A 12,979-nucleotide genomic window follows, 5' to 3' on the forward strand; every position below is an offset into this window, starting at 1 on the left:
TTCCAACTCCAGCTTGGCAGCTCCAGACAAGGGGTCTTGCTGTGGCCCAGCTCTTTTGCAGGGTCCTTGGAGCTCTGAGCCCCTGTTCCTTCTGACCAGGAGATCCCTCCCAGAGCCTCCTCCCACCAAGAATAGTCCTGAGTCAGGGCCCTGGGAAGTTACACTTTGGACTATGCACATGGTGAGAGCAGGGGCACTTCCGTCCATCTCACACAGCTCTTACAAAGAACATTTGTCAGACATAGGCCTTTCTGAGCAATCAGGAACCCTGCTTCTTGGAGGAAAGTAAACGTGGTTGTCTGGAAGACCACATGTTCTCCTGGCCTCATTCAGCATCACTTCCAATTGCGCACAGGTGGACACACCGACACCCGAGACTGAGAAAGCCGGAAGCTCAGTCTCAGAAGAGCTCAGTCAAGAGGCTTTGGGGCCTAGAGAGATGGCTGAGACATTAAGAGAGCTTGCTGACTTTTTCAGAGCGCTTGAGTTCGGTTCTCAGCATCTCTATTAGCAGTTCACAACCTACCTGTAACCCTAGCTCCAGGGGACCCAACACTGTCTTCTGGACTCTGCAGACACAAATTCAGAAAATGGATCCATTCTTAGCTTTTGTGAGTAACTTCTCTCCAGGCAGCAGAGGGCAGTCCCTAATGGCGCTTGGTCTGGGCACCTAGGTGTCCTCCACCAGAGGATTTTAACAAGACCCCTGAGGCACCCAGGGAGTCAATGGCAGCATTCCTCTCTGGGGACTCTGCAGCAAGCCCAGGGGCACGAAAGTGGCTCTAAGTCCAGCAGGTCACATGGAACAGATTAAAGAGTTGATGTGGAATGCAGAAACGGTACCAAATAGGTCCTAGGACAATTTGAGGGAGTTGGTTCTCTCCTTCCAAGTGTGAGTCCCAGGATAAAACTTACGTTATCTGGCTCTGAGGCAAACACCTTTATTTAGGCACTGAGCCATTTTGCTAGTCCCAAGTAGCTGTTTTGTGGGCTAGTGAGACCCTATAGAAATGGAAGAATTTAGTATGAAATGGGATGCATTAATGCATTACTAAATGAGGGTCCCAGCGAAATTTAAAACACCATTGTAAGTGCCGTGTCAGGGATGATGCTCTCAATCCCTGTGGGCACTGGGGACTGAACTGAGGTCCCAGCACTTGCTAGACAAGTGCTCTATCTAGGCCCAGGAGTGAAGAGACACCCACTTTATTCCTCCCTTTTCCTGCCAGACTCTTAAACCATGGTCTCTAAGGCACTGGGATTTCCTGTATGCTGGGAGAAGTGTTAATCTCAAAATTCTCAAGAGAGGAAGGACCTAATCCCAAAATTCTCGAGAGTGGAACAACCAAGCCCATGATTGTCTGAATTAAAGCAAGCTGTATTTAGGGGTACCTGAGGCTAGCCAGCCTCTGTCTCCACTTAACTTGGGGTTTTTGAGAGCAGTCCCCACTGGCTTATCCAAGTCCCTTTTATAGGAGAGATACATGTTCACAAGGGGTGGGGCGGGGGTTGGTGGTTATCTATTGTTTAAAAAATAAAATAAAAGGGGAGGAACAGTTAGTTAGGGGAGGAAATCAATATGGCAGTTTCTCAGAAAACTGGGAATAATCTACCTTAAGACCCCACGATACCACTCTTGAACATATACCCAAAAGATGCTCAATCATATCACAGGGGCACTTGCTCAACTATTTCATAGCAGCATTATTCATAAAAGCCAGAAACAGGAAACAACCTCGATGCTCTTCAACCAAAGAATGGATAAGGAGTGGTACATTTACAGAATGAAGTATTATTCAGCTGTAAAAAAACAAAACAAAACAAAACAATGACCTTATGAAATTTGCCGGCAAATGGATGGAACTAGAAAAAAAAAAATTATTCTGAGTGAGGTAAACTAGACCCAGAGAGTATGTACTCACTCATAAGTGGATACTAGCTGTAAAGTATAGGATAACCAACCTACAATCCACAGCCCCAGAGAGGCTAGATAACAAGGATGGCCCAAAGAGAGATTCATGGATTTCCCTGGAAAGGGGAAATAGAAGAGATCTCCTGGGTAAACTGGGCGTTGGGGGATGGGATCTTGAGGGAGTGGGTTGGGTAGGCTGGGTATGGGAGGCGGGTTGGAGGTGGGACGGAGGGGGAAAGTAAGGAAAGAGAGGTCTTGATGGGGGGGGCATTTTGGGATTAAGGAAAAACCTGGCACCAGGGAAACCCCCAGGAATTTACAAGGATAAACCCAGCTAAGACTCCTAGCAATAGTGGAGAGGGTGCCTGAACTGGCCTTCTCCTGTAATTAGATTGGTAACTACTCTAATTGTTATCACAGAACCTTCATCCAGTAACTGATGGAAGCAGATGCAGAGATCCACTGCCAAGCACTGAGCTGAGCTCTGGGAGTCTTGTTGAAGAAAGGGAGGAGGAACTGTATGAGCCAGGGGAGTCATGACAGGGGGTAGGGGGGCCCACAGAGACAGATGACCTGAGCTTGCGGGAACTCATGGACTCTGGGCCAACAGTTAGGGAGCCTCCATGGGAATGACATGTGTGTGACAGTTGTGTAGCTTGGTCTCTTTGTAAGGCTACTAGCAGTGAGATCAGGACCTGTCCCTGGTGCTATGCTGGCTCTTGGGAACCTGTTCCCCATGATGGATTACCTTGCCCAGCATTGACACAAGGGGAGGAGCTCAATCCTGCCTCAACTTTGATATGCCATGCTTTGCTTAAGCTCATAGGAGGCCTGCCCCTTTCTGAATGGAGGAGGAGTGGAAGGGGAGGGAGGTAGATGGGGAGTGGGGAGTAGATGGTGTTTGGAGGAGAGGAGGGAGGGGAAACTGCAGTTGGTATATAAAATAAATGAAAAAATGTTATTTAAATAACATTTAAAAAAAATTCAAATGCACTTACAGCACATCAGGTTTCTCTTCAGATCGTATAAATCTTTCACATCAGGAATAAAGCTGAAATGCTCTTTCTCCACCCAGCTCTGCACTGCAGCAAGAAAAAAACACAGCCTGTCACCATGTCACTGTGCAGGTCTTCATTTCTGTTTCATTCTCCAAAAGCACTTGGGGTGAGTGAAACTGGACATGAGGAGGAGGCAGGTGTTCAGGAGCCAGAAGAAAACCAAAGTGAGCATTGGGTCCTGCCTCCAAAGCTCTAAGTCAGTAGTGTGGATATAGAGAAAGGCAGCTTGGGAAATGTAGTCCATAAGAGAGTAGCAAGATGCCTAAGGGAAATATTGAGCAAATGCATATTTTTAATTCATTTTAAACAGCTTAAGGAGTTAAAAAACACTTTTCCCACAAGCCTTGTTAGCCTCACCTCCTTAAAACAAGAAACAGGCAAAAGCTTGCCTGTCAGGAGGCAATTAAAATGCTAATACTGTTTGTCAACAAGCCACTTTGAAACACTCATGGTAATCTTAAGCAGTTTTTAAAAAAATTAAGAAAAGGGAATTTTACCCTCAGTCAAGCTTAAAGTCACTAACGAATTAGGCTCTGACTTCAAACTCTGAAGAAAACTTTCAGAATGATATCAAAGCTGACTATAAACTCTGAACTTTAGAATTGATTTACGTACTTTCTGTCTTGTTGAAAGAAAATATAATAGTTGTATCTTTTCTAGATGTTTGCTAAAATTTGTAAATGTAAGTTAGTTCTGTTGAGATTCTTTCTAGATGTTTGCTAAAGTGTGTAAAATAATCCTATAGAGTTTCCTTTGGAATATGTTTGTAAAAAGTATAAATAAGTATAGTTATATTCATGTTAGTTGTAAATATGTATAGTAATGTTAAGAGATCTTTTCTAGATGTGTGCTAAAGTTTGCAAAATAGTTCTATAGAGTTTCCTTTTGAATTAAGCAAGCAAAAAGTGTAAATATTGAGAGTTAAAAGTGTAAATATTGAACGTAAAAAGTGTAAATGCTGAATGTAAAAAGTATAAATGTTGAATGTAATTTTGTAAAAAATATATAGTGATGTTCATACTAGAATTGTTTTTACTACTCTTTTACCTACAGATATATTTGAACACTTTTTCTGATAGCACAAAATATAATTTTATGGTTTCAGTGGCCCCTGGAAAACTTAAGTGAAGGTGTCATAATTAGGGGAGCTTTTCTGTCTTCTTCCTAGAAGTTTCCACTCCTCATCTCTTTCTGTTTAGAAAGGGGTAGGCCCCCCACAAAGGGGTAGGCCCCCCACAACCGAGTTAATTTGTACAGAAATTCTACTGCTGTGATAGGAACACAGGTATGTATGAGCTACTTGAACAGCTAAAGTGTCTTTATAATTAGCATGGGTTTTCATTTACTTGAGTGGATACTCTGAAGTGTTTTGAAATGACTACTTTCTCCTGGGAATGAAATACTCTCTTGAAAATTTTACTGAACATCTGTTAGGAGAGAGTTTGATTTAGAAAACTCTAAACAGCTAAGACTGCTGTAGTCACCTTAGACTCATTCCAAAAAGGATATTCCATTTTTATTATCCTCTACTCCTTTACTGGGATGTGTGGCAGCTATGGAGATCACTGTGGATATTTGCAAGCTCTTACTAGGGATCTGAGCCAGAGCTGAGCTAGGCTCTATGCCTTAGGCTGGTAGCCAAGATGGGCAACTTTCTTCTTCTTCTTTTTCTCCTTCTCCTCCTCCTCCTCCTCCTCCTCCTCCTCCTCCTCCTCCTCCTCCTCCTTCTTCTTCTTCAGAAAATTCCTATTCATTTTACATACCAATCACAGATCCCCTCCCCTCCCTCCTCCTATCCCCAAGCTTCCCCCCATCCCAACCCCCATTCCCACCTTCTCCAAGGCAAGGCCTCCTGTGGGGAGTCAGCAGATCCTGATACACTCAGTTGAGGTAGGTCCAAGCCCCTCCCCCTGGACCAAGGCTATGTAAGGTACCCCACCATAGGCAGCAGGATGTGCAAAGCCTGCTTATGCCCTAGGAGGCCACTGCCAGGGGGCCCCTTAAGTGGATCAAGCTACATAACTGTCTTGCCCATGCAGAGGGCCTAGTCAAGTCCCACGGAGCCTCCATAACTATTGGTCCACAGTTCATGTGTTCCCACTAGTTTGGTTTGGTTGTCTCTGTATGTTTCCCCATCATGATCTTGGTGCCCCTTTCTCATAGAATCCCTCTTCTCTCTCTTCAACTGGACTCCTGAAGCTCAGCCTGGTGCTTGGCTGTGGATCTCTGCATCTGCTTCCATCAATTACTGGATGAAGGTTCTATGATGACAGGGTACTCCTGTCTCCAGGGGTAGGCTAGCTAAGACACCCTCTCCACTATGGCTAGTAGTCTAAGGCTGGGTCATCCTTGTAGATTTTGGGAACTTCCCTAACACCTGGTTTCTCCCTATCCCCATAGTGTCTCTCTTTATCATGGTATCTCTTTTATTGCTCTTTCATTCCGTCCCTGTTTCAGCCCGACCATCCCATTCCCTTATGTTCTCATTCCCAATCCCCTATCCTCCATTGACCCCTCACTCCCAGTCTACTCATGGAGATCTCATCCATTTCCCCTTCCCAGGGCAATCCATGCATCCCTCTTGGGGGTCTCCTTGTTAGCTAGCCTCTCTGGAGCTGTCTGGTTATCCTTTGCCTTTCATATAGTATCCACTTATGAGTAAGTACATACCGTGTTTGTCCTTCTGAGTCTGGGTTACCTTACTTAGGATATTTTCTAGTTCCATCCAATTTGCCTGCAAATTTCATGATGTCATTGTTTTTTTTTTTTTTTTTTTTTTTTTTTTTTACTGCTGAGTGGTATTCCATTGTATATATGTGCCACATTTTCTTTATCCATTCTTCAGTTGAAGGACATCTAAATTGTTTCCAAGTTCTGGCTATTATGAACAATGCTGCTATGAACATATTTGAGCATGTGTCCTTGTGGTATGATTGAGTATTCCTTGGGTATATTCCCAAGAGTGGTATTGCTGTGTCCTGAGGTAGATTGATTCCCAATTTTCTGAGAAACTGCCATACTGATTTCCAAAGTGGCTGTACAAGTTTGCACTCCCACCAACAGTGGAGGAGTGTTCCCCTTGCTCTACATCCTCTCCAACAAAAGCTGTTATCAGTGTTTTTGATCATAGCCACTCTGACAGGTGCAAGATGGTATCTCAGTGTCATTTTGATTTGCATTTCCCTGATGACTAAGGATGTTGAGCAGTTCCTTAAATGTCTTTTGGCCATTGGAGATTCTTCTGTTGAGAATTCTCTGTTTAGCTCTTTAGCCCATTTTTAAATTGGATTGTTTAGTATTTTGCTGTCTAGTTTCTTGAGTTCTTTATGTGTTTTGGAGATCAGCCCTCTGTCAGATGTAGGGTTGGTGAAGACCCTTTTCCATTCTGTAGGATGTCATTTTGTCTTATTGATTGTGTCCTTTGCTGTTGTGTTGGATTTATGTTGAGGTCTTTTATTTACTTTGACTAGGTGTGGTGGTATTGTGTTCCCCAAAATATTGTGCACCCTAATAAACTTATCTGAGGTCAGAGAACAGGACAGCCACAATATTAAACAGTGGTAGCACATGCCTTTAATCCTAGCATTCCTAAGGCAGAAATCCCTCTGGATCTCTGTGAGTTCAAGGCCACATTGGAAACAGTCAGGCATGATGACTCACTCCTTTAATCCCAGAAAGTAAGCCTTTAATCCCAGGGAGTGAGGCAGAAAGCAGAAAGATATATAAGGTGTGAGAACCAGAAACTAGAAGCATTTGGCTGATTAAGCTTTTAGGCTTTGAGCAACACAGTTCAGGTGAGACCCATTCTGAATGAGGACTCAGAGGCTTCCAGTCTGAGGAAACAGGATCAGCTGAGGAACTGGCGAGGTGAGGTAGCTGTGGCTTGTTCTGCTTCTCTGATCTTCCAGCATTCACCCCAATATCTGGCCTCAGGTTTGATTTTATTAATAAGACTTGTTAAGATTCATGCTACAACTAGGTAATTCATAGAATCTCCTCTTTGTATTTTTTCAGGAGCAATTTGTAATCCCCAACAAAGCAAATTTTTTAAACTCTTCATATACTTTTTCTAAGGTATTTGAGTCTGAATCAGCTAGTAAGGTATCTTCAATATAATGATAAATTATAGATTGAAGAAACTAATTCCAAATTATTTCCAATGGCTGTTGAACAAAATATTGATACAAGATAGGGCTGTTTAATGTCCCTTGTGGAAGAATTTGCCATTGATATCTTTTAATGGGCTAGGAATTATTATAAGTAGGCACTGTGAAGGCAAATTTTTCTCCATTATGTTCTTGTAAAGGTATAGTAAAAAAGCAGTCTTTTAAATCAATCACTATAATAGACCATTCTTTAGGTAATATAGAAGGCAAGGAAATTCCAAGCTATAAAGAGCCCATTGGCTTAATCACCTTATTTATGGCTCTTAAATCTGTTAACATTCCCCATTTTCCAGATTTATTTTTAATGACAGATATAGGAGAATTCCAAGAACTGGTTGATTCCTTAATATGTTGAGCATTTAGCTACTCCTGTACCAGCTTTTCTAGTGCTTCTAATTTTTCTGATGTCACAGGCTATTGTCCCACCCAGACAGGTTTATCAGTTAACCATTTTTAAAGTGAAATGTTGGTACCTTTGAAAGATCAGCAGCTATTGTACCTTGCTTATGTACAACCTGAATGGTTGGTGACCATTATTGATAATACCTTTTAATATTTTTCCCAGAAGCATATGTTAGTTTATGGTTTGCTTCTGAGATTGGAGGAATGTTAATCTGGGTTTTCCATTGCTGTAACAAATCACATACCCATAAATTCATGGCTATTTTTAATTTTCCTCTGGCCCTGTACACCCAACCCATCTCGTGCTTTGTTTTGCCTGAGATAAAGTTCCAATCCCTAGAAACTGAACATTTACCTCCAGAAGAGACCAAATTTGGATGTCAAGATTTGGGTGAAATTATTGTTACATCTGCCCCTGTGTCTACCAAACCTTAATTTTCAAAGCCATTAATTAGTATTTTTAACTTTGGTCTTTGATAATTTGGAGAAGTTTGCCGTTTTATTGTTTCTCCTCAAAATTTTGTTTTATCCAATGAGTGAGGACCAGATTCCAATACTGCTGTAACTAACTTCCAGTCTTGTGGAATAATTCTGTTCTGAGTGACCCATGAATTTAACAAATGCTTCACAAAAGGTGAATACATACCATATGAAACTATTGCTTCCTTAAATCTCTTCAAATCTAACATTTCTCTAGGATCCCAGTTAACTTCTGAATAGCCTTGGGGATGCCTATCATCCAGTAGTTGTTCTTGAATAGTAACTGGATAAATTAAGGTTAGTTTTCTAATCACTTTGGGCTGCTCCTCTTCAGTTTCATAATGCCATGGTGTTGTAGGTTCTACTTTAAACTCCTCTGTCTGTATGTGAATATTTTTCTTAGTTTCATTAGTAGGTCTTTCTAACAATTGTATCTTACCAGTCAATTTTTCATATTTGGCACCAGCACCAATATCAAACAACCTTTTAAAAGATAAAACAAGAATTACCAAACTGATAATGATTATAATTGTCATTATGTCAATCCCAGGTAAGTAGATTATCCCTTCATTAATTTTTTAATTTTCAAACCATCAATGTGCTAGAGACCTAATTCCTTGCATCACAATATAAAAAGATAAAAATTAAAAAATTTAGAAAATTTTCCCAATTAAAAAAAACTGGCCCAAATAAAACAAAAATGCCTATATACATACAATATGCCTATATAGATCAAATAAATCTCACAACTAAATACATTTTGATAATATTACCTTCTACCCATTTCTCTACTGGACTTATTATACAAAATATAGTATTTTAAAATATATACTTTCAGCCTATAAACTATAACATAAAAATTAAAAACCTATATAATAAAGGTTTCTAAATTAATTATAAAAGACTTCATCAATGGTCAAAAATATATCCAACTGAGTTTGTAGCACCTTATACTAATGTTAAATTTTACAATTATGGGTAATTAATAATAACAGACAAAAAGTTTGTAACAATTATTTTTTAAAAAGTCAACAATAAATACCTCTACAATAAAAGACTTCAGTTTATAAAAAAACAAAACAAAAGTAAATGGATTCTTCCAAACAGAATAAGAAAAACACCTATTTCTGGGACTTTTATATGCTATACTAACAAAAATAAATTAAAAATGGTCAGTTACAAAACAAAATATCTAAATAAAATAATTCAATTATTTTATACTTCAATTAAAAAATCAGTTATATGTTATTCTAATGGTTTTATTAAAATTTAATAAATCTCTTAATATAATTACTGATTCTCAATATACAAAAGGGCGATTCTTTTACATATCAAAACTATTATACTTATTCTCAATAAATCAAAATTAACTTTATTATTTATACAACTACAACAGATAATCCAAAAAAATAGTTGCCTACATTATATTACCAATATTCAGTCTCTTACTGGATTACCTAGGCCATTAACAAAAAATAAATAAATAAATTGATCAACTATTAATAAAAATATTTTAAAAGCTTCAAAATTTTGTAAAATGCATCATGTTAACAATAAAAACTTAAAAAATTTCTATAACCTAACACAAACTAAAAAAATTATAAAAATCTGTTCTTTATATAATCAAATTCCTTTACCTACAGAAAATAATGCCAAAGACATTCAAAAGAATAATGTTTAACAAATAAATATATTTTATTTAACAAAATTTTTAAAATTAAAATATATTCATCATATTGATACATACTCTAGATTTCAATGGACATCTACCCCTTAAGTTCTAAAAAGACTGATTCTATAATTACACATTTACTAGAAACAACGGCCATAATGGATATACCAATACATTAAAACTGAGCTCCTGCTTATGTTTCCAATAATATAAAGCATTTTTCACATCTTATAACATAAAACACATTACAAAAATATCATATAATCCTACAAAACAATTACAAAAAAATCTAATCACACTCTAAAAAATACTTATTAACAAAATGGTTATATTAGGACTCCCAGAGATAGATTACATAATGCTTTACTAACTTTAAATTTTTAAAATACTAATGAAACAGGGACAACAGCTGCTGAGAGACATTGGACCATTAAATAAAGTGCTAAATTGAGTCAGGCTGTATACTACAAGGATGCTTTGACATCAAAATAAAAAATAGAAAAGATGTTACAATGGGGCCAAAGTTATGCTTATGTTTCTACAAGAGACAAAAGTTGTGGAAACCATCAAAATTAACAAAACTTAGACAGGAGCAAGAGAAGTCTGTTGGATGCCTTGGCTGCTGATATGGATATTGCAGCTCTGGGGAGAAAAATATACAAAAAGCCCTTGAAGCAGACAGCTGATCCTCCTACATGGGGACAGCTCAAGAAATTAACTGGAAACAAAAACCAATATCTCAGCTGGCCAGGAAACCTTTAAATGCTACAACACTGTTCCTTGTTATGCTGTCTGTGGTAATTGTACAGGTAACGGGAACCAACCATACTTACTGGGCTTACATTTCCAATCCTCTCATTAACAAAGGGGCAAATTGGAGAGGTACAGATATTCCTGTAGTGGTCAATGAATCCTTTTGGCTACCTGGTCACTATGACCACAAAGAACCTGCTCAGACTGAGGAAGAGGATAAGGAGATTATAAATTATACTGTGGGAATACAAGAAATTCCTATTTGTTTTGTAGGATATTTGTACACTGTGTGAAGGTGTATTGATGTGATTGGTGTGATACAAAGCTGAGTGGCCAATAGTGGGGCAGGAGGTATAGGCGGGACTTCTAGGCAGAGAGAGGAAGCTAGGTGCACCAGAGACGAATGGAGACACAGAGGAAGCAGGATGGGCATCAGGTGACAGAACATAGATGAATAAAAACAAGTTAATTTAAGTTATAAGAGCCAGTGGGACAAACCTAAGCTAAGGCTGAGCTTTCATGATTAATAAGTCTCTGTGTTATTATTTGGGAGCTGGCTGGTGGGACAGAGGAAGACTCCTTACATATTTGTATGAGTATGTAACTCACTGTCTAAATAACTTCAAATTTTGCTATTTAAAGTTAATCGCAGTACTATCCACAACTTTCATGATAAATTTTATATGCTTCATGTATCTGGTTTACAGGATATGAGATTAATGCTACTAGTTCTATACATCTACTGTCTTATGAGATATGGCTTACCAACAAAAAAAATCTAACTGGATACATTGACAACCATGTAAAAGTAGAAAGCCTCAAATGCTTATTAATATCTCCCACAAAGACATCATTGATTAGGGCCCTTTCAGCTTCCCTTGAGGAAAATATTCTCATTCAAAATTAAGATGACAGCGGTATAGTTTAAATGAAACTATGAAAATTAGCTCTGCTATTGATAAACCTACCCAAGGACATGGAGGAAAAATGTCAGGCACTATGTTACAAGTTGACAATTCAATTCAAACTAACTTGAAAAAATTAACAAGTGCCTTATGCCCTCGTAAATTATAAAAATAGTTACATGTTTATGATGGCAAGTATACTTTGTCCTTTAAGTTCAATCAAAATCATACCTTTCGAGCATGTGCACCACCACCCATACATTATTAAAAGGGCATATAAAACGGCACCCTTATAACTGTAGTTTCACTGTGAACGTTGTACTCTTCATGCCTGCATTAATGATAGCATGTTATTGGATGTCACTTCTGAAAGTTTCTATATTCTTAAAGCAAGCCCAGCAGTCTGGATACCAATAAAACTGTTGAGGTTATGACAAAACTCACCTGTAATGATTCTAGATCAAGCACTCACTAAAAATATTTTTAAAAAACCACATCAAATGATTGGACTGATTATTGATGTAATTATGGAAATTATTACATTGACTGCTATTACTACAACAGCCAGATTAACACTTCATAAAAAAATTCAAACTGCTAAATGTGTTAGAGACTGACATCAGCATTCTATAAAACTTTGGGCTCGCCGGGCAGTGGTGGCGCACGCCTTTAATCCCAGCACTCGGGAGGCAGAGCCAGGCAGATCTCTGTGAGTTCGAGGCCAGCCTGGACTACCAAGTGAGTTCCAGGAAAGGCGCAAAGCTACACAGAGAAACCCTGTCTCGAAAAACCAAAAAAAAAAAAAAAAAAAAAAAAACTTTGGGCTCAACAAAAAAATAGATAATGAGATAGTTAATAAAATAACTGACTTGTGACAAACTATGTTACTTTTGGGAAATTAGTTACTTTAAAGAAACAAATTAAACTAAAATATGATTAAAGTGTTAAACTTGTTGTATTACACCTTTAGAGTTTAATAAAAACAAGTATGATTTTAAAAAGGTTAAAATACATTTGTTGAGTCACCCTAATTCTTCTCAAATGATTGATGATTTACAACAAAAAATTTTAAAAGCCTTTTAAAATAATTTACCTGATATATCTAAAATGGATGATGTAAAAAGCCTTACAGATATCATAGCTTCATTTAATCCTATAAATCATTTAATAGGTTTCACATCCTAGCGGTTGTTAGACTTCTTTTGGCTATAATTTTACTGACTTTCAAATGTATTCTAACTTACACACCTAAAGCTATAAAACAACATAAAAGAAAAAAGTCTCCAGGCAGTGGTGGCACAAGCCTTTAATCCCAGCATTCAGGAGGTAGAGCCAGGCCGATCCTTGTGAGTTTGAGGCCAGCCTGGTCTACAGAGTGAGATCCATGACAGGCACCAAAGCTACACAGAGAAACCCTGTCTCAGAAAAAAAAAAAAAAAGAAAGAAAAAGAAAAAGAAAAAAGGCTGTCTTCACAAGGGAAATGTTGTAGGAATTTAGCAGTCGCTGTATCTGGGGTGGACATTAGAATGAATAGTTTTCACTTTATCTAGGGTAGACATTAAAGAGAATAGTTTTCTATGTATCCAGGGTAAACATTAGAGTGAATAGTTGTTTTCTAGAAGTACTTTGA

Source organism: Peromyscus californicus, unplaced genomic scaffold (assembly GCF_007827085.1).
Source record: "Peromyscus californicus insignis strain IS unplaced genomic scaffold, ASM782708v3 Scaffold_22__1_contigs__length_63687245, whole genome shotgun sequence".
In the NCBI taxonomy this organism is placed as follows: domain Eukaryota; kingdom Metazoa; phylum Chordata; class Mammalia; order Rodentia; family Cricetidae; genus Peromyscus; species Peromyscus californicus.